The sequence below is a fragment of the Callionymus lyra genome, chromosome 6 (genome assembly GCF_982586985.1).
Source record: "Callionymus lyra chromosome 6, fCalLyr1.hap1.1, whole genome shotgun sequence".
In the NCBI taxonomy this organism is placed as follows: domain Eukaryota; kingdom Metazoa; phylum Chordata; class Actinopteri; order Syngnathiformes; family Callionymidae; genus Callionymus; species Callionymus lyra.
In genome coordinates this window covers 25,674,220-25,697,513 of record NC_141823.1, presented here as the reverse complement: position 1 = coordinate 25,697,513, position 23,294 = coordinate 25,674,220, and the positions used below count along the sequence as shown (strand labels likewise).

At 36.2% G+C, this 23,294-nt stretch overlaps 1 protein-coding gene across 2 annotated transcripts in view; it reads right to left on the bottom strand.

The window, feature by feature from the left end:
• Positions 1 to 23,294, bottom strand: part of kcna4 (potassium voltage-gated channel, shaker-related subfamily, member 4) — a 149,912-nt gene that overhangs the window by 84,879 nt on the left and 41,739 nt on the right. The window contains exon 2 of one of the 2 annotated variants that reach the window (XM_087794449.1): positions 17,828 to 20,357. The gene's annotated coding sequence lies outside the window, so the exon portion shown is untranslated. Of the gene's footprint in view, positions 1 to 17,812; positions 20,358 to 23,294 lie in introns of those variants that run through there. The other variant, XM_087794450.1, reaches the window with a different exon arrangement.

The window sequence follows — 23,294 nt, the reverse complement described above, 5'->3', positions numbered from 1 at the left end:
TGTTCAGATGATGATCTGATGGGTTTTATGTCGACGAAGCGTCTCTAATGATGACAGGGAATCGACGTTTCTATTATTCCTCTATGTTGAACAGACCGTGAACCTGAAGAAGCAGAAGGGGATGTTGGCTGGAAACTGCTCATATGGACGACGAAAACGTTGACATCATTATTTATCTGGAGTATTTCATTATTTAACAATTTGAGCACATGTATCACATATGTAGCACAAGTCATGACCCGTTTTTTTACCTGGCCCTCTTGATGGTTGACTCAAAATCAACCCGGATGAATTTTCGTGTTGATATTGTGACCATGAACGAAGCCAATGTTTGTGTAAGAACTCAGCGGTATCTAAGTTAATTTGAGCCTTAATGGAAGAAAACTCCACCACTAAAAGATTTTAGCCCCTGGTGTGATTTGACAACCCTGATTCAGACCATCGCGTAAATGAATATTATTATTAAGATTATTTTTACATCCATACCCATGAAAATCTTTTTGAGATGAAAAGATATTTCATGAAGTTATAATTCACAATATGTGAGTGATTTTACGAGAAGTTATGTATAATTAATTTAAAAACTACAGGATAAAGGTGTGTTTAAAAGCATACATAATTCTTTATTGTGAAAAAAATGTGATTATATGAAGTGGTAAAATGATTTATCTTCATTTATACTAGAAATATTACTTCATATATGTTGAAACTTTATATTGTTTTAAGAAATAAACCTTATCTGCTGGGGAAAAATGTTAATAATGGCATCACAGACATATTTTTTGTTTCTTTCTCAAAGGTTGATATCATCATTTTATGTTTTCTAAAGTGTCACAATAATGATTATTCAATGCAATTTATTACATTTTTTATCTTTTTCAATCTTTTTATATATAGTTTGAGGAGTTAAATGACATTTTGGTGACACTTGTTCCCGGGGCACGCAGAAAGAAAACATAGTTTCTATAATTTCTGTTATATTGATTATTAGTTATTGTCTTGAAGGTGTTTTGTTTATAAAAAAAGATTATATTTTCTCTGAAGTAACATTAGCCTGTGACTCTTGACGTGTCAAGACGCTCGTATCCGTCAAGTTTACTCGATAAATAAACTAGTAAAACTAGTGGAAAATGGTGGGTCCGTTCTTATAATGCCCAAATTAAAACCGATCCACTGTACAAATGTTTGAGATCCTTGTCATACTCACTTAAAACACAGAGAAGCTGGATTAAATATTTTAATATTCATAATTACAGACACATTGTTAAGTATCTGTCTTAATTATCGCATCTGTGGAAGTCAGAGGTCATGATTGGTATTGACCCAAACATATGGACAAGGTATCTAAAAGGGGAGATATGTGAAGTTCCACCATCATTAGATCTTAATTAACCAAGTGGGCACATGGGAAGCACTTCACATCTGCCTGCTGGACACACACCTCGCGCCTCCCATTCATTAAGGACGAGTGGGCCCTGAGTGCGCAGAAGATTCCTATCTTCCTCATGCAGAGAGTAGGATTGTGAAAATAAATCAATTTCAGCGCCGGTGCTCATCAGAAGAAGCCCTTTCTGTTACATTGCTTCAATCTATCTGTTCAATTTCAGCGAACAGAATGAGATCTGATTACCATATCCCAGCACCACCTTTGATAACACATTTTAATTTAGCTGGGTACGTTCCTGGCTCAAGTCAGTCGTATGATTATTTTCCCCCTTTCTATTATATTTACTTCCTTCGTATATGTGGCCAAAACTCAACCTTGTGATGGTTTGTGAAACTCCTGCAACTCTCTTGGAAACTTTGCTTTTATTATAATCAAATATTTGACCAACAATCTTCATCATTTTAACATTTTAATCCTTGTGTTGTCCAAGGGTCAAGGTACATACATACACAGAGACAACACAAGGGATACCATAAACCTTTTTTTATGGGCCTTCGGGTCACCTTGACCCAGAGATAACCCAACGGTTAAGAATAAAATAAATTGTATAGAAAATATTCATTATGTTTATAAAATCTATCACATATTCACCCTTGCTAAATTCACCTGTCGCATGATTCTGTTTTTGTTTTTTATCTATATGCTTACTTTAGTTCAAATCATCCATCTCTGTCCAAAAGAAAAAATATCATCAATAGAATCCCATTAATCATAGTGTACTGAAGATTTTGTCTGAAGATAAAAAACACTGATTAAAGAAAAGAGTCATTCTGTTCCCACATACTTGTTTTTGGCTCATGATATGAGCCGATGAATGTCGGATACCTAACTGCTCAACCAGAGGTTTCCAAATGATTTTTCCGTGCGCCCTTTGGCACGTAAAAATGACTTTGCTCCCCAATCAAAAACATGTTTGTAATTTGCAGCAGAATAATTTGCAGATCAGGGTTTATCATCCTTCATCTACAGTACGTCAAATATAACAACTGTTTGGTATTTCAAGAGATGTTTTCACAATTTTATTGTCTTTTAGAATTTTTTTTCTTGTCCTTTTCATCACTGCATAACAGACCACGTTGGGAATCATTGCACTAAACGTCCTTTCATACAAGTTTGTGATCAATCTGTTAAAGGTTCTTTAGCCTCTGCCAAATTGCATTACTTCTACATTGGGTTAATTCTAAGATAATTCCTAAACATTAATGCACAACTTGTTATCTTCTTTAAACACAAACCAATGCAATCAATGACCCTTTTCAGCAAGAAAAGCTTAACTTACTTTACATGGTCACACTCTGACGGCACTAAATACTGTAGTACCTTCAGTGCCAGAATTATACACTGGCGTTGCCTTAAGGAAAGATTCCGCTGCACCTTCTCTTCTCTCCTCTGTCGGGCTGTTTAATAAAAGTATATAATGTTTAAATGAATGTTTATACCTCACTCCCCACTTCTGTACATATATAGTTTGTGCACATGTACTAATGTTTATTAATGTTTATATAATCATCATTATTTTATTTATTAAAGTGTTTCTTTTATTTATATTTGTGATACTGTTATTATATTGTTTTATTAATTATTAGAAATAATTGTATTTCTTAAAATAATGTGTATATTTGTTATGTCTTTTTTGTGAACTGCCTCAGTGTGAGAAGAATCAAAGTGTATCATATTTTGCAGGTTGATTGATATAGTTGCTGCTTCACATGCAAGTTAAAACCCTTCAGCTTAAAACCCTAATGCTTTTTTTTCCCCAAATAAATATTTTGAGCTGTTGAACAAAACCAACAGTCCAAGGTGTCTGAGAATGAACATGTTGCTCCTCCAGCACTATCAGTTGTGAAAACAGTTGAAGTGAAGAATAACAACATTTCGGTGGACTGTAAAGAGCAATGGGGTGTTGTTTTCCCACAATGTCTCAATGGAGCCAACAACGTGACGCTGTCTGAGTGGCCTTCCCGCAGTGATTCTTTCTCTTACTCTGCCTGTTTGCTCCACTGAACTCTTGTACTGACGTGAAGTCAACAGCACCCAGGTCTATCCTCGCCTCCAACCACCGGAGTGTCCGCTCGCGTTGATCAGAGTACTATCTAAAGGCTTATTGCTTGCATCGTACTACCCTGCATTCCTCTCATCCCCCCTCCTCTGATCCACATTTGGCATGGCTGGGTGGTCATTTTGCCAGAGGAGTATTGGAATAGATTGTGTTTAGTCCTTCAGTATGTTCTCCCGTCAAATCTCTGGACGTGTGTGTGGAGCAGAGGAGCGACTAAACGAGGGTCTGGAGAGGTAATTGCTTCTCTGTGATGACATGAATTGACATTTGCTTGGCTGCCACTCTGTTTACCTCCTGGACGGCGGGGGAAAAGAAGTGTGTCGGCTTGTGCGACTAAAATGCATCGCCTACTTTTTGAATGGGCGTCTGAAATTTAAAACGGGTTCCTCTTTATCAGTGGAGAAGTCTGGGTTTTTCCTCGACTTACACCCTTCCATGCTTTTTTGATGGGTATCTCTTACCACCGTGCTTCAGTGCCTCCAGATCCAGCGAAGGGAAAAGAACACATCCTGCTGAACTGACAGGGATTTTTTTTTTCTTCTTCATACTGTCTAAACTATTTGTAAAACATCAACTCTTGTGTGACAATTCTTTAAATATCAACTGCTACTTTTTTGGTGCCTGGGACAGAATCACGCCGCCAGCTTCTCTTTTAGATGCAGTTATTCATGAGCCAGCAGCAGGTTTTGGAGTAGGAGGTGCGATGAGATTAGCCTGTAATAGCTCTGGCTTCTGCTTTCTCAGGCTCTACTATAACGTTTTCATTTATGTGCAAGAGTATGCAATGCAATGCATGTATTTTTCTGCTTCATCAGGACGATTCACACCGAGCGTGAGTTACATAACTGCAGCTAAATTTATCAATGCTCATTTTATGCAAAGCCAGGGCTTCCAGACACAGACTGTGTGAGACTCAGAATGAAAGGGAGACTTCGGTTTCCCTCTGAGCTATTTCAGTACATATTGTCTTGTTGGAGGTTCTAGAGTTATGCCCCATTTTTTAAAAGTCTTTTCCAGAAATTAGCTCTTCATCTTTTGGCGATCAAATGCGCACTAACTAGATTAAAGTTGCCGCTACAACAATGTCTGTGTCGTCTTTACAAAGTCAGCTTGTGAATGAAGCAGAATCCCTATAGTAGACCAGATACTACAGATGGATAGCTCACAGTGTGCTAGGATTTATTGTGTTATTATTTCGCTGTTTGTCTGTACATCCAACCAGATTGAAAATGAATGTTAGAACTTCCCTTGCTACTAGTTTTAAATTCATCCTTTTCATTAATCTCCCCCTTTTCAAACTCCACTTCTTAGTCTTGTTTTCAATCCCACTCCACACCTTTCACCTATTAAGTCATTCAGTCTTTAATACTCAGCCTCATTCCCATTTCCCCCCACTAGATTATCTGGTTTCCATACTCCCTACATTTCTAGGGTTTATCGTCCTTGCCAAAGTATGGGCAAAATTTGGCTTTAAAAGCAGCTGGAGATGTCAGTATCCTCTTGTCCTCAGTCATTGCCAGGCTCTCACAGGATTTCACTGTGGATATTTGAATGTTAATTGAAAAAAAGTCAAATTCTTTTACACACACTTAAATGACTATAAATAAAACTATGATCTTTGATAAAAATAAAATATGACCTAAACTTGAAACTGGACAGGATCATGGTGGTCTTGTCTGTTAGTGATCAACTACATTTAAATTTCACTTATTTAGTCTATAGAACATTTACATTTGTCATTAGGAATCTAATAGAATATAACAAATGAAATTAATGTATCATTGTTTTCTTGATTTTTTTTTATGCAGTTATATATATTTTTGTTTGGGCCAATTTGGGTCCAAATCTATATATTTTTTCTTTTTGGATTATATCTGTATACTTTATATTATATTACATTTTTTATTTCGAAAATAAAGACTCTGCTGAACAAGCTCAACAAATATATTTTTATTGTGTAGTTGAAGATTACGCATTTACTGTTAAGATCAAGGCTGACCTAGATTTCGTCCCTGCCTATCTTATCTCGTGAATACAGACACAACAGGTGGTAGAAACATACAGGATAAGGTCTGTGATCATGCTGATACTCTGCTGCAAAAATATGTGATTTATTCTGCCAACCTGATCCAATTCAGAATGTCCTACCTGTAGTTTTTAGATAATAAAAATCACTATTGTCAATCCAGGACAATGTTCAGTCTGTGTCTTGCTGCGTAAAACTATATTGTTTTGTTTATCTCAGTGAGAGGTTTATTTATTTTTCATTTGTCAAATTTAATTTATATTTTATAAAACAATATGAAACTTAAATCTTTTTATTTAAATGGATTAATTATAAATGTAAAATCAAACAAATTGATAAGTTGGTGAAAGAAGAAATGTCTTCTTGTGACTCAGTGACCTTGAAGAAAGCTTTTTTTTATTAAACTATGAGCTTGGATGTGAGCTTTCATCTGAAATACAGTTGTTGTATGTATGCACTCAAGCTGTTGTCGATACAAACATGTGCATCTATGGCATCATGCACCATCCATATCAACTTTTAAATAAAACAAATATTTAAAAATATATATTATTTTAAATTTGTAATGGAATCATTTGAGAGTAGAAATGATTGCTTATTGATATTTTCACAGAAACACGGATAAAAGCAAACAACTGTTCAACTTATTTGATCAAAACTGGGCGTTCAGATCATTGGCATTCAGTGCTCGGCACACGGTGATGAGAGATCACATCACTGCTCTGATGGTCCATGGCTCATCTGAATGCTGGCACATCAGCTCGACTCCTGAAAAACGAAAATAGTGATCAAAAACTCCTTAAATTTTCCTCTTTATTGGCTGCTTATCTGAAAAAGAAAATCTATAAACCAAAGCTAATCTGTTCAGAATTATTATCTTTGGTGAGCCCATTAATGATACTGTGAAACTTTTTATCACCAGTACTATGTCTAGTTAGCAGAAACATATTGTACATATATTTAACTGTTTACTGTTTTAGTAACATAAGAACGTTTTAGAATAATTGTGGACTCATTTGTGTTTGTTACATCATGTTCCTCCTTCACTCTTTTGTTACATCTGTTTAGACTGCAGTTAATCAATGAGTTATTTTATTTTACTTCCTCTCCTGGTGTTCTCTGCTGATGATTCAAGCAGTTTCTAAACACACTATCCACAGTGTTAGGAAGCCGTCGTTTTAAAGCTGTGACGGCGACACAAAACCAAGTTTTATCTTATACAGAGGATCAAAATGAAACCTTTCCTATCTAAATCCAGCACCATTCTTTGAGAACTTATTCACAGACGGACAGACAACTTTTTTAGTATTTAGGAATTAGAATTGACACCTTTTCTTGTTGAACATTACGGCTGATAATGTAGATCATTGGCTGTACAAAATCTGTTCAAGGGCTACATTAGGCCCCTAGGGTGGACTTTGGACATTACTATTTAAATATATATGTATAAAATATATAATACGACAAACAGTTAACACAACAATTGTATTATTAAAATTGAAAGTTTCATTTGAAATGTTCCATATAATGATCCTTGGGGAACACCACCTTAATATATTTATATACCACCATACTGACCGGTTAAAACACAATAGTAGATGACTGTTCATGTGTGCATCCTTATAATGACAGTCATGCGTCTATAAATCATTGACATTGCTCATGTCATCAATGGAGGACTAGAGCAGTGCAGTCAGAACCTGCTGACTCGTGATCAAGGCTCTTTTCTAAGGGATGTGTATTTTTTGCGATGGACCACACTGCCTGTTACCATGGTGACAAAGAGATGTTTCAAGTGCTTCCCTACAATGGTTTCTCTCCTCCCTACCCCGGAGTTACCACTCGTTTTTCTGCGTCTTGCATCCCCGGGAGTTGAGGGAATACGCTTCAATTGATCTGCTGTCAACAAGCAGAAGAAAGACACAGTCACATGACTAATTTAGACATCAGTGGGATAACTCTATTTCTGCCTCCTGTGGATCCGTTTCAGATGTGGAAATGGACTCGTTCTTTAAATCACACGGTGAAGCAGAGACTTGTAGGCAAACATGAACCACAAACAAAACACTTGACTGATGGGAAGTATGTTGACCACACGCTTGTTAAAAAACACATTTTTGAAAGTCTTGAAACTAAAATAGTTTCCAATCCATCTCTCTGTAAGACAGTGATGATGTTGGATTTTAAGGATTTCCTTACATGTCCGGTGGGGCCCCCAGTACAAGGATGAGACATCGGACCTGGGACGGACATCGACACTGTGGCCTTTGACCACATGTGAGCAGTCAAAGATGGATGAGAGTTCTGGGATATATTTGTTGGCATTTACAAAAGAAGGTTCCAAGGACATACACACATGATGGTAAATCATTTCATCAACTGGTGACAATGTGTATTTGGGGTTTAAAAAACATTAACTTCAAAACATCACATATCTTTTAAAGCTGTATGAAAAAAAAAAGGTTTAAAAAAGCCAAGGGAAATACTTTCAAAGCTTTTTTTCTATCAAAGCCTACAAGTACATTATTGTGTTTTGGAAATCCTCCATTCTGGGAGCCAAACGTGGAACAAAACAAAACATCCACTTTTATAATCACTTAGTTGTGGAAAAAATGGGGCTTTAAATAGCGTGAAAATACATTTCAAGTAATTATGCGTTTCACAATAGAGAAAAACAGATGGATGAAGAACTCCGTAGTAGAGTTTGATCAGTCTTAAACATCATTTTGCAAACTTAAAGAGAGATCTACTTAATAAATTAGTGTTTAACCAACCCTCACTTTAATCTCCATATTGTCAACTTGTCTTTGAATTTTAAAACGCAGGTTAATGTAATTTTGGTTAGTTGAGGCTCAGCTTGTGAGGTTGATGGTTCTGATGGATCTTCATTAAACCGGCTCCTTCATTGCTGCTGCGAACAAACCTCTTTCTCACAGGGATCTACAACATTGAACCCTTTCTCTAATCCACTGATATTTTCGTGCCGTTCACACGCCCGTCCAAGGCGAGCAGGATCACAAACATTGACTGCTGTTTTCTATTTTCTCAATACTTCACCTCTTTCTTGGTGTGTTTTGTCGAGGAAGGATTGGCCAGAGAGACGAGGAGATCAAGGTGTCAGCGGGATGGCTCGGCCCGGCAGTCACGTCACATCTTCATCTCTCCTTTTATTATCGTTCTCACCTCCTTTTTCAATATTCATTGTTCAGTCGACACATATCAGGAGATTTCAAAAGTGCAAATTATTGTGTGTAAAAGTTTTTTAATGACCATTTCACTACTTTACTTGTGATTTTTCAGATGAGTTTAGACTTGACTTCAGTACATCTTGTTAAACCAGGTAAGTGGACTACTGGGAAAATATGTGATTCGAATATGTTTTGACTTCTTCCCAAGTTAAAGCTCAACAGTTTTATTTAAAAAAACATCTAAAAAGAAATCCTGAAGTCCATTTAAAATTTGAAAAGCACAGTCAGAAATATATGTGAGCAATGGTGGCTTCAGAATCTCAAAACCGGCCGCAAAAGCTGTAGCTTAAACTCACCGCAGACATACAGAACATGCTGGCCGTGAAGTAAAGGCTTCACCAGACTAGAGTTTCCAAAGAGAAAACTCTCTTAATGTTGCTGAAATTGTCGCTCTTCTTTAAAACTAAGCAGCAGCTGGTGACGGGCCTGGTTGCCTTCAGCCATGTGCGCACCAAGCCTCTGTTGAGAAACTGCAACAGACGAGGAAAAAAAAACAAAAACACAAGTGACCGCACAATATGAAAAATGACAATGCATTATGTGGTTCGGGGTTGTTTTCTCATGTCTGCCCTTGTCTGCGTTGCTGACATTCATCCAGGCCCGTTTCTGCTCCCACAAATCAGTCCTACATTTATATAGAAAATTAATTTTCATTTCACCCGCATCATTGAGAAAGAGCAAGAGCAACCTTGCGTGAAGCAACCGTCCTTTGAAACACATCCATCCAGCGTAATTGACTGTCAAATTCAATAACTTTAGAGTGAAAAGAGTTTGCTGCAGGGCAGAGTTCAAGGTCAGCAGCACTGGAATCGCCGGAGTGCTGTGGCTAGTAAATATTCCAAGGGGAAGGTCATTGGCCTGAATCATGGTAATTCTCTCTGACAGTTATATTTTATGGATGTTAAAACAGTTTGTCTGATGCAGCAGGTAGAATTGTTGCTGACAATTCCCTGCCCAGTCACAGGAGGGTTACATGGATCTGGGCAGGTACCTCACAGGATTTGGGTGATTGGGTTTCAGGCTCGGGGGGGGGGTGTCCAGTACGGCCGCATTAGGTTTCCTTGCAGAAGAAAAATGGCGAACAGCAAATTCACTGGCATGGATGTATGAGAGCTGCTGAGATATTGTTCCCTGTTAGGTGTCATTTTACACCGGTGAGTGATGGCGGACACTGACAGCAGTGGCAGGAGTTCAGAGGCGACGGAGCGCTCTGCCACGCGGGCTTTTTTAGCTGATGTTTGTGAAGAATAAATACATGATTTACTAAAGTGTACTTTTCAAAATCATGCTTCTTTGTCTAAAACGCTTTCGCTGCCAGTCTTTAGAAGAGAACTGAGTGCCAGACTTATTCACTCACGTTGCAGGAAGGAGAGAATCCTCAGCTCCATTCTGCCCACTGCTGTCAAGATATTTCATTAAAAAAATATAATCTCATTTAGTAGTCAGTACCTTCCCCCACTGTGTACTCATTTTATTGTTGTTGATTGTTATTAATCATTACTGTATTTACTATTGTGCCCATTTTATTTTCTTATTTATTTTTTGATTATTATTATATCATAAAGTTATTATTATTTGTTATTACTTTAAATATGCATAATGTGTGTCTTCATATATGTTTTAATTGTAATCATTGTTTTGTAAGCTGTAATTAAAAAGTTACATTTCCCTGATGTCGGAAGATATAAAAGCATATATTTCTCTAAGAAATATCTGTATTGTCTTGAAATCATTTACAATTCTTGATTATCAAAATAATATTTAATAAATAAATAAAATATAATTGAAAACATTTAATCTTATCTGGCATTAAATCAATATAATGTTTAATCTAATTAAATTGGAAATCAATGAGTAAAAAACACACATTTCATGTTGATATATTCAGTAAAAAAGGTTTGAGGTGCTGAAGCTATTATTATTATTATAATCTCCATGTTAAACCTTGATGGAAATTATATTTGAATTGAATACACTGATTTTTAACATTTCCTATCGATTTTATTCAGACATAAACCAGGGACAGGCTGTCAATTCAGATCTTCAGTTGACAAAAAAGTATGTGGAATGATCCATTTTAGAGGTACTTGTTCAAGTTCATGAATAGAAAGCTGACAATTGACACTTCTCATGGTCATATTTGGCCACTCGACTGTTCTGTCAATTACATCCGAGGCAAGAGCAGGCAAGAGAAAATCACTCAAACTAAATGAATCATGAGTGAGTAAATGATTATGATTCATTTTGGCTCCTGAACAAGCGTTTGGTAGGTCAGTCCAGATCCAGGCACCAGTGCTGCAACCAGTCAACTCTGGGTAAAGTTAAAAAGCATCACTGGTCCAAGTTAGTATTACCATGCAGTAATAAACCCAGTTAGAAATGTGGTCTTTAAACACACTTGTAGTCGATCTGAACATCTTCTAGATAAAAACAAATGTATTGATTTATTACCCAAATTATTGCCACTAACTGACCAACATCAATTCTTGTGTGCAGCAATATAAATTCGACACCAAAATATATAATTGAAAATTTATAAAATGTATATTTGAACCCTTTTCAACAAAAATAGAACTTAAATAGATACTGAAACTCTATTGTATCATCAGTATGTGTCTGTTTGTACAAAACTCTATTTTCATTGAAATATTTACATTAGAAAATGTTCTTAAGCCCCGCCCACTGAAAACACTTTTACCATAACCACACCCACTCTGCTGTGATTTGTCAAGAATCAGGGTTTGTCACCACACGTCATCAATCTCGGATGTCACCACCTCAATCAAACTTGTTGTGTAAACAAAGCAGGGTGTGATTACAGCTGGCTCGAGGAGGAGTGAAGCCATTATTACATCATAATGGACTCTGCTCTCGTAACCTCTCGTTCGCTGAGATTTTAGACGTGGGAGAACTTTATAAAATAATAACTTCAAAACCTTGTCTTGATGAGAGACTTACTGCATCTTACAGAGGAAGATTTCAACATTTGAAACATAAGAGTGAGTCAGGATAAGATTGGATTTTCACCTTAGTTGACTTATAAAAATAATTCTTGTTTCTATCTTCCATTTATCTTACTTGCTTAACAATAAAATGATTTTTATTGGTTGGGTTTCATTTTAATGATTGCTCTCATCTTAGACAGTATCATCAGTTGATTGGTTAATTTTTTTTCTATCCTTACACGGAAAACAGGTCTCTGCAAAGGAGAAAAAAAGAATGATATTTCGGATATCAGTAAGTAATCAATGTCCCCCAAAAAAGGAATGATGAAAGAAATTCGAATAAATGTCACAAACATTATCGTCACGCAGCGTCTACCGTCTCTTATCTCCACTGACGGGGGAACATTTAGCATTCTCTCAGTATTCAACACAGACTCACCTCAGCTTGGGTGTCTGTCACCGCTTTGATGGATGAACTGGTGTTTGTCCAACAGACAAGTAATTGCACCATTGCAGAGCCGTTTAAAATATTTAAACGGTGTTGAACATGCAAGACTCTGGGTGTCGGGTTTCAAACGCAGCCTCTGGGGGGGAAGGCCGGCGTCGATGAAAACATTCTGACAGAGCTGACGGAGGGACACAAGTTATGCACATAAACACGTCCAGACGTTCACAAACACCCGGGGCCATTTTGAAAATAGTGAGCAGCAGCAGAAACTAAAAACAGTTTCTTACATAACGGTCTTTTTATTTATTTTATTCGCTGAAATAAATAGCATAAATCAGAGGATTTAAGAGCTCTGAAGTCGCCCGCAGTCGTTGTTATGAAGATTTCCGTTAATATCGGAAAACATTTGCGATGCCTCTGAATGATTTGTCGCCAAACTGCATTCTTTGATCTGCGAGCACTTCAGATGCTTAGATAGCAAAGAGAAAGGAATCACTGCATGAATGGGAGGAGAAGGTGGAGTGAGATGGATGTGGCATAGCGAGGAGCCGTCCTTCAGAGCACAGGAGGAGGTAAATAGCACAACTGTGGTGACGGGGATGATACTTGTCAAGGCGGCGTGGAGAATACCTGCAGGAACAATAGGCCCAGCTCTTTGGTGCCTCAGTCAACCTGTTGGTGGAAGCTTTTCTTCAACCGTGTTCTTCCATGTTTGTTCCGAGCAACGCCTACATTCACTCATGATGTTCCGGTGATTATACCTGGTCTAAAGCCAGAGCTGTTTCAGACAATGACAAGAGTTAAATGTGAGAGTCATAAAGTGCTCAGTGAATAAAATAGCATTTTTTTAATTATTGATTTATATAATTAATATGACTGATGTTTTCACATTCAGGCTTCTTAAACTCTTAATAAACTCTTGATATTTGACAATGTCATATAACTAAGATGGTTAAAATATGAAATGAGTAATCTCTCCAGAAGTCTACATTCAACTTTCTCAATGCTGTGTTTGAGTCACAGCAAAATTGTATTTATTTCTCTAAAATTTTAATTATTTCGCATCTGAAACTTGCCCTTTTAAAGGATCTAAAAACCTGTTAACCTGGGTTAATATTTGAATTTAAATGGCTTTTTTTTTTAACAACAAATAGATATGACACAAAATAATGAATAATAAAATACTTAATAAATAACCAACATGCATTTTAAACACTAGCAATTAATTTCAAGGCCGGAAATGCAGTTTCTCCTTCTGAAATTGCGTTTGGGGAAACTACTGCAAAGTTAAGCGAACAATCCCCAGATTAAAGTGTGGCTCAGGACTGGAGACCCAAACTACAAATAGCTCGACCACAGTAAAATGTCGGTGCTGTTAAAATGTTGTTAAGTAACGATGACTTTATGTCTGTGTTATTCATAGCGGTGCTGTAACAAAAGATAGACGCAAACACCCGCCTTATGTTGCTTCTGATTGGTTAATATTTCGTAAAGGATTCAAATATTTAAACTACAAGTAAAACGTGTGACTTTAAACCAGATCTTATTTCTATTCTTTGTTTAAAGAAATAAAAGCATTAAGTCATATTCCTAAACTGACATGTAGACGCTTATTGTACTTCATCTTGTGATTCATACGCACAGACTCGTCCATCATTCCAGGTCGTGAATCCTCTCTGAGAGCAAAAACCTGCACACAGATGCTGACCTCGAAAAAAAAAGGCGTTTTATTTTCGCAGTCACACTTAACCTTGTGACCATGGTAGGCCTCGATTAGACAGTAGGAATGTGAGGATAAACATGTACGATGCTGATGCACTTGATTTATGTTAGTCTGACTCATCAACATCTCTGTCTGTGTTTGCATTAACAACCTGCTGTGACGCACAATCAGTTCAACACAGAAAGATCTGACACCCGATTGGCCGTTTAGCTGCAAAGATAGGGATCGGAAAATAACGTGTGGTGGATAGAATTTGTGCAACAACAAAAACATCACCCCTTCACTGATCTCCAATTCCTTAATGCTGAGTAAATGTATTTAAATCTAAAAGTTGATGTACAATGTTTAATAAAAAACACACTGAAAAGAAGACACAATTATAATTTTTAGTATTTTTATTGAATATATTATATTTTTTCTTTAGTCAACATTGCACATATTCCATTTCCAATCACATCTCATATTGCTGTCTACAAAAATGGTATGAATGTAGAAAATCCGGGATTAAGAAGGTTTACCAAAGGAAAGATAAACATAGAAGATAACAAACAAAAAAAGGAGATTGAAGGACAAAAGTGACACTTTTTGAAAGAGAGAGAGTCGAGAAGAAAGAGAGGAGAAAAAGAGTACACACATACCTTCAGTTAGGATGCATTATTCTCAAAACAAAGCATCATGCAGAGTAAAAGCAAGACTGGCAAAAAACCCTTGTGGATATTTCTCAATATCTGAAATATTTTACATGTTCAGTCAACATTTTCCTCGTTCAAGGTCAGTTAGGAGCTCCATCCGTTTACTGTTGAAAAGGCAAGTGAACTGTGACATGGATGACATCAAGGAGGGCAGCAGTTGGAGTACAGAGTGGATGATAAATGCCCTCATCAGGAGAAAATAAGTCAATTTATTTCTTATATATCTGGCCGCTGGACTCTTATTAACATTTCTGTTGTCAAAAATGATTTTTTTGCTAATAAGTTTGATAACTATCAAGACTCCTGAATGGATTGTTTGATAGTTTTGGTTGTTAAAAGGTTTTAGGAGGATTTAAAGATGCACTTTCTTCAAACTGAAAAGTGAATACACCAATATATGTATCTATTGCATGGACTCCTTATCATTGTAATTACAGTATTACTATTAAGTGATGCATTTTGATAACCATAGATTCAAAATCAATTCAAAATGTGTATTTCTGTACCAAGGTTGAACTAAATACTGCAGCTCCAGTAGCTTTTGTCATTACGCTTTTTAAATATAATGCTATGACTTAATTTCTCAGATTTACATTATCTTTGGGCAAATCCGTTTGTCAAATTTGTATTTTTATCCGATTGATTCAGAGGACAAGCTCCCCTTAAATTAAACACATATTTTCATTTCATGTATTTATCCTATTGTCATGTGTTAGTATATATTGAAAAAAAGTATTGTCATTATATTAACGTTTTTGAAATGAAACTCAGTTATCTTAACATCTGTGAAGAGGCTTCCTGGCTTCATAACCAAGAGACAAGATGGAAGAAAACTCAAAGCTACGACTGTAGATTAAAACTTCATTCATTGTCAGATATTGCTGTGAACTCAGAACACAAGACATGCGCGATCAAGCCTTGCATGTTATTGAATGAATGCATACTTTAAATATAACAGAGAACCAACTATTTCATATTTATATTTTTGGTTTTTACAAACACTGATGTAACAAGATAAGACTGTGAGTGAAAGTAGTTTTGCTTTATGAATGAAAAATACTAATTTGTCCAATTACCATTAACCTTATCTTTCCTTGTTGCTTTATTACGACTCAATCTGTTGCTGTGGTCGTACGTGAAGAATAGATAAACATTTCCTTTTTCCAAAGCATTTGTTATTCCTGGAATATGAAAAAAACACTATCTTATTAAGTCTTTCATTTTCCTCTGGTGAGGAGTTTTTTGATTTATGCATATTTTAGCCTTGTTATCGTTTTTAATATCTTTTCTGTCACGATGGCATGACTCACTCCATTTTTGATTGTTTTTATTTCTGCCAGAAAAAGCTTTTGCCTCAAAGTGTGAACTCCCATAAGTATTGTTTTTAATCTGAAATCAATTTCGAGTTTCCTTTTATGCTTAGAGTGCTTTTATAAATTATAATTTTTTGGGGGGCTGTGTGCCTTCAAGTGCAATCAGCTGTTTCTCACTCTGTCGGCGTCCTCTGGGTGAATTTTGTGACGACAGCCCCAGAGGTGAATATAATTAAAATTCTCACCTTGTTCAGAGTGTTATCAAATGTTCCCTCTCGCAGGCTTCATTGTTTCAGTCACTGTTCGGTCACACCTGTGACTAGAGGTGCTTTACCTTCCCAGCCACTGTAGGTCACTTGAGCAAAATTAGATCATTTTGTGGATTTCATAAAAAATCTCAGGAGCGTATTTATGACATATTCTTTTGTAGTCTGGGAGATAACACTGTAATTACTGTGTCGGCCATCTAACTTAAGTTGAACTGGTAGTTTAGCTCCTTAAATCCCTTTGAATCCCAAAGAAAGCAGACTTTTGGCCCACAACAGATTGTATTCCTGCTAGTTTTTCCTAATAAGGCTGACTGATACAAATGATGCGGACAAGTGGCTTACAATGGTATACAGTGTTTTGTCAGTTCAACCTTTATCATGGCAGGTTTATTACCTATAAAAAGTGTATGACTTTGGGGAAAATCATATGATTTTGAAGCCTTTTTTTTTAAAGTAATTATTTTTCATTTTTTAACCGTTAATTGAAATTAATAGAGTTTTCATGACATTTCTTGAAAACAACATTTTTTGTTGTAGTCATTTATTAATGGCTTCATTAATCAACTAGAAATCAATGACTTTTCATTTTTTTTGCATTCTGACTTCATCTACATAAAAAAAAACACTGAGTGATTTTGTGTAATGACACCTCCAATGTTTTTTTTTGTAAATTGATTTAATTTATTCTTATATGAACTTTAAAGTTAGCCTATACAGTAAAGAGTCTCAAACGCAACTGTTTCATTGAATTGTTTGTAGTTTGACTTTAATCAAAGCTGTGTAAATTGTAAGATTTGATGTTAAGATATTTATTCAATAACTATCTGACGTTGAAAAAAGTTGAGGTTCCTTGCTCGGATCAGACTCATAAAAATGTATATATCAACTGGAGGGCCACAGAATATCATCTCACAGGTTTAAGACTTGTTAAGCGACTGCCAGCTCCAGGCATTTGAGTATTGCTTTCGTCACAATGCAAGTATAGCTGGTACCCATCATTACTGTGTGCTTGTTAAGGATTCATTCTCATTTTGTTCCTCAGAGGAAACACTTTCCATGCCAATGTATTACTTACATTATTTTAGGAATTAACCATCAGATAATCATGCTTTAATAAGGGAACTTTCTCAATATTTATCCTTTAACCTTTGACCAAAAACTGCTGACTCAAGTGAATCATTACTATTTGTGTTTACTTTTTGTTGCTCATGTTCATTTATTCCTTTATTTCCAGCATAAGTCAGTGACTGAATATTGTTGTTTTGTGTGTACTGTGCAAGCAATATATATAAAGCAACCAGTGTACGATTAAAGGCAGATGCGTTTAAGATCAGATGGAAAAATATTAACCGAGAGACTATTCAGATATTTAAGTAGCATATATTTTTTTTTATAGTAAATAACTGATTACAACTTGGCTTTTAATTTTTTGTTTGCCTTTTTACTTTCCCATTAGCTCCGTGTAAGTAAGAACTTGTCTCAAATCTACTTTGGTAACAATACCACCAAAATAAAAATGAAAAAAAACACACAAACAAACCCAAAACAGCCAAGCTACTGACATCAATTTTAAATCTATTGTGCCTATCTGGTAGGAGTTACGACTTATCCTGACGCTAAGAAGATAACTGGAACATTCAGCAACCCTAATGGACACAACTGTTGAGGTAATTACAGATACAGATTTGGGGGGGAAACGTTTGTGCACTTTGGGATTTCTAAAGGAGCAGAGGGAAAGACACGGAGATCGAGGACTTTAAATCATTTTTTAAGAGCTATTACAGATGAGATGCAGCTCAGCATGAGACACATGGATGAGAACATGGCAAATCTGATTAACAACAATAGAGTATTTGGGGATTCCAATACAAAAGTGAGGCTTATGAGAACTTGTATTTAGATTCATGCATTGTATTGAATTGTAAAAACATTTGTTTGTTTTTACCGAAATATAGGTTTATTTCAATAAAAAAAAGACCCTTTTCAAACAAAAAAAAGAATTAGGTTGTAGGCGATACCAAATTTAAGCCAATTAAATGGTCTATAAATAATGAACAATTAAAGTAAAAAAAACAAACAAACAAACAATATATATTTATATATATAAATAAATAATCAGCAACATCATCCTATATTGTTTAGCCTAAATTAAAGTTTCATGAGAGTCAATAGGCTTGATATACAATGGACCTGGAAAAATTAAAAAAAGTTGATGAAGCCTACAGATCTTAAAACTCTTAAGTAAGTTTGACACCAACTTGCTTAAATAACATTTAGATGGACAATAGAAGACACTGAAAAAATAACAAGTTGGAAAAAGTTAGTTTAAATTATATTTATTATGTATTAATAATATTTTAATTAATTTCTTTTTACACTCAACTAGCTAACCATATATTTAATTAAACCCAACTCTTTCCAACTTTTCATTTTTCAGATCTTCCTCTCTCTTTGCGCTTGATGGATCTACTGACTCCTTCAAGAAACATCTTAAGACGTTTTTATTTGTTCAGGCTTTTCCTTGATTTTACTGAAACTCCTGTTGTGTTATCAGTTTTTATCTTGCCCTTTAAAATATATACTTTATTGAATATTGTTTTGATTGTTTAAGCGCTTTGTGACCCTGGTCTGAAAAAGCGCTATACAAATAAAAGTTACTTACTTACTTACTTACATACACACCTGAGAATAAGCTTTCCTCCAGAAGGCTGCTTCACATATGCAAGCAACATGACAGAAAATAATTATTGTTTGAGGAAAAGAGGAGACAACTAATGTATATTAATATAGCAGTGCGTGTCGCCGGAGTAATTACCAGCAGCAGAGATATAGTATATTTTGTATTTGTATAGTCAATGAAGGTCTTTTTACAGAAGTCGATTTCATACAGTTTCTTATGGCCTCAATTTTGAAATGCAACCCAAATACTCTATTCAGTTCTCATCTTTAAGGGCCCGTGTTCACAAGAACATTGTAGAAAAAAAGTTGAAGAGAATAATCCTTTACCTAGGTCCATGTTTGTGACATCACTGACCTCATAAAGTGGAATCATTGATGATTTTCAATTCTTAATGTGACTCGTATTTGTGCTTTAAATGAAAAAAAAAGTATGGACACAGGCCCTAAAGTTCTGTCTTTAATGAACCATCATGAAACATTTTTGAAAGAAAAAAAAATGGACAAATGTCAGAGCAGCATCCACAACAATGTGAGGAGAATGATTGTATAAGCGAGGACATACCAAACACTGACGCTTGTGATTGACAGTCATAACAGTCAAAAAAAGTCTACATCGTAGGACACACAAGTATAAACGTCTGATATTTACATTGTTTTTCTACTCGGTGTGCATTTATATCACAACATTTTCCAGAATTCCACAACATACAATAAATTAAGGGTTTCACCTTTGGTTATGTAATTATCAAGGCTAGGTTTAAAAAAATAGAGAACACACGTCCATGTTACTTTGCATACAGTGAGTGACAAACATGACAAAGCAGCTGGTCACCTTTGACTTTTGCATCTGAGAAAATAACCTAAGGTGTCAGGTTGTTTACAAATTTCGGGGTTGTGAGGAGATCGGTCCATAGTAGATATCAATGATGGTGTTAATGTGGCTGACATCTTTGCTTTAGTGTTGGTGAGAGTTCATGTCCGTCTAATGTACTGAACCAGTCAATATAGATCACATCTCTTGTAGCTCTTTCGACCTTTTCTAATTGAGGATTTTCAGCATCAGCCTCGTTCGATATGAAAAGTTAAAAACTGCTGCCGACTGCCGGTGGGCAGAGAGCGAACTGACACCCAGGAAGCCGACCCAACTAAAACATTATGTCGACGTCACAACCAAACGATACTCTCTATCATAGTAAAATATTCACATCTGTTCCTCACAAGACACTTAATTTTCACATGTAAAGAAATCCTCTGTTATAAGTCTCTTAGTATCGTTGCTAATCCATCTGTATATGTGTGTAGTTAAGGCAATCATTCTGGACCACGACTTACTCATACTCCAACTCCAGCATCAATTATTGACCGACGCTCTTCTCCACTTCCCATATTCCATCTGTCGTCGTTGCTTTTCTGTGTCCGACATCCCGAGTTGATCAGTCACAATGTTTTGCTTGGTCTCTGCAATTCCCAGAGATGTGGGGGTCCCCGTCTCCCTGTAACTGGCAGAGCTGAAAGACAAACCAAGGAAATATATAGATCAGTCTTTTTAAAAAAGTAGATCCAAACACAGTGGGCACAACTCTCAAGAATTCTCCTCTGCATTCCCTCAAAGTCCCATTTCATCAGATTACCATCAGGGTTCCACAAGCCCTCAGGAAATCTGTCCTTGTAGAGCTAATACATCCACAAACTTTTACTCATTCTTTATTTCTGTTTTCCCCCCTTTTTTTTTTCCTTTTGCCACGCACTATCTGACGCATCGTATTCTCCGCGTATCTCCTTGTTCCATTTCTTGTCCGGCTCTTTATTAGATCTGCGATTCTATCAAAGTGAAGTTACAACTCATGCCTCGCTTCCCTGTCAACATCGTAGCAACAGATATAAACATAACAAGCGAGTGAACCAGACGTGTTGTTGTTTTGCACGTTTGCTTTTAAGCGTCTTTGTTCATTATTTCCGTCTGAACCAGATTAGTTCTGAGCTCCTGCTATAGTTTTCATTCTGAAAAACTTCGTCTTTCTCATAATTGCATCAGTCTTTCCGGGCTGACTGCCAAATCTCTTGTAATTCAACTATTTCTAATCATGTTTGAGGCTTCATGACCATGCACTTTGAAGGCAACAGTCAACCTGGGGGAGGCGTTGCATCAGAGGGGATGGATGTTAATGATGAACTAAATTAATGATGGTGAAAACCCTCTATGATTTAAGGGTAAAACTCTATGAGACAAAAGTAGATTTAGAATTAAGTAGTTTAGAGTTAGAGCTAGAGCTAGAGCTAGGGTTAGAGTTAGAGTTAGAGTTAGAGTTAGAGTTAGAGTTAGAGTTAGAGTTAGGGTTAGGGTTAGGGTTAGGGTTAGGGGTTAGAGTTAGAGTTAGAGCTAGAACTAGAGCTAGAGCTAGAGCTTGAGTTAGAGCCAGAGCCAGAGCCAGAGCAAGAGCTAGAGTTAGGGCTAGGGTTAGGGTTAGGGTTAGGGTTAGGGTTAGGGTTAGGGTTAGGGTTAGGGTTAGGGTTATGGTTAGGGTTAGAGCCAGGGTTAGGGTTAGGGTTAGAGCCAGGGTTAGGGTTAAGGAATCTACAGTATTACTAGATTCTCGAAAAATTGCCAGTCAGAGACCCCCCACAGAGATATTACACACATCGGCAGACTCCAACATAACAGACACTAACCTCTCATATGTGTCATTAATAATTTGCTACCTCTGAAACACACACAAATCCCACTGTAAGAGCGCCTCACAGCAGTTCTTGTTAATATTACAGTACAAGATCCGCAAATTGTTTGACTTTCCAGAGTCCATCCAGCTCATCTGTTCTCAGTACATTTCATTCGATAACTCCATCAGGTTGAAAGATTTATTACATGAAAGAAGGTCGTAAGCCACATAAACCATCCCAACTTCAATAACCTGCAGTTTCCTGTCTTCAAATTGAACTTGTTTCATCTTATTTATTAAAAGAGCAACACAATTATGGCCAAGATTATAATCAGGATTATTTTCAATGATATTGTCATCATGATTATTAATCCTGATAACACATGGTTTCACAGAAAAACTGCTATACAATCTGTCTTTTATTGTATTTCAACAAAACTATAAATACAAATATTGATGTTTACTTTCTACAGTAAATAGATGAGTTCCTGTTTACCGCACAGCTATGGTTACAAATCGTTAGTTATTGGAGGAAACTGTCGGCACCGGTACCTATAGATTACCTCAAGGTCTCTAAATGAGCTGATGTTTAAGTTCACCACGAAGTTGAGTCTGTAAAGAAGTTTGAATCTCTTATTCACACTTATTAACAGACTCTCAAATGAGAGAATAAAATCAAAGCTTCCAGGGAGCCAAAATGGGTTTTCTTTGATGTTTGGTTGAGTTCTCCTTCATCACTCTGAGACTAAGATATATGAAAATGCATTTGAATCAACATAACAAGAGTATAAATCCTGTTATATACTAAATAATGCCAAATAACACACATCTTCAGTGACCAGCAAGACCATCATGCACTGAATTTGCTTCCGAGGGATGCTTTCTGAAGTGTTTATAATATTGAGGCCAAACCCCCATTGGGGCCAAACCACTCGGCAGTATAAGTGCAGCGTGTCGCAACTATCTATGCTTATTAAGATGCAAACTATCAGAGACAGGCGTCCTCTTTTAACAGAGCAGCTGCTGCATAATTCTCCACCTCAATAATTCCAGGATTTCCATGAAGTCTCCCAGGACCTGAAACATTTTGTATGCAATCATAGCTGCGGCAGGAGCAAGACAATTACGACAAAACATCCTGGATGTTTTATCTAATTCCCTTATTAAGACTTGAGAGCGAAACATACTGGTGTTTTTATAGGAAGGCAGTGTTGTGTTTGTTTAAAAAATACGTAAGGAATGGTTAGAGGATGAAATACTGTATAGTATTCCGGGGCTTTACATTTACACATGTGCTATCTGATTTTACTTATGATTACATTGAATTCACAAAGGTGTGTTTGAAAAAAAACAACAACTCTAAATAGGAAACATTTTTACATTTGATCTAATGGATCATTTCTTAAACGCTTGTACATCAAGTGAATATGAAAAAAAACTATCCCACAAGATCAAGAACTTTCATTGTTACTAGTATAGCTAAATCCTTGAAAACATAACAATATGATGTTGTCTCCATGTCTTACTTAGTTGGGTTTGAACAGGTCAGCACCATAAATTGAGGCAGACTGTATTGATAGGCTGATGAAGGTTCATGAAACAGAGTCCTATTTGAAGAGCTCACTAGGTGTTGCTTTCAGTTTGAATATAACATAGTATAGCAATATAGGGAGTTTCATATGTTACTAAAACACTTTAAGAGTTGTATAAGCGATTGAGATACTTTTATAATCATGTTTTTAATAACTTAATCAGCACAAGATTATTCAAAACTAAGCCGATATGTAT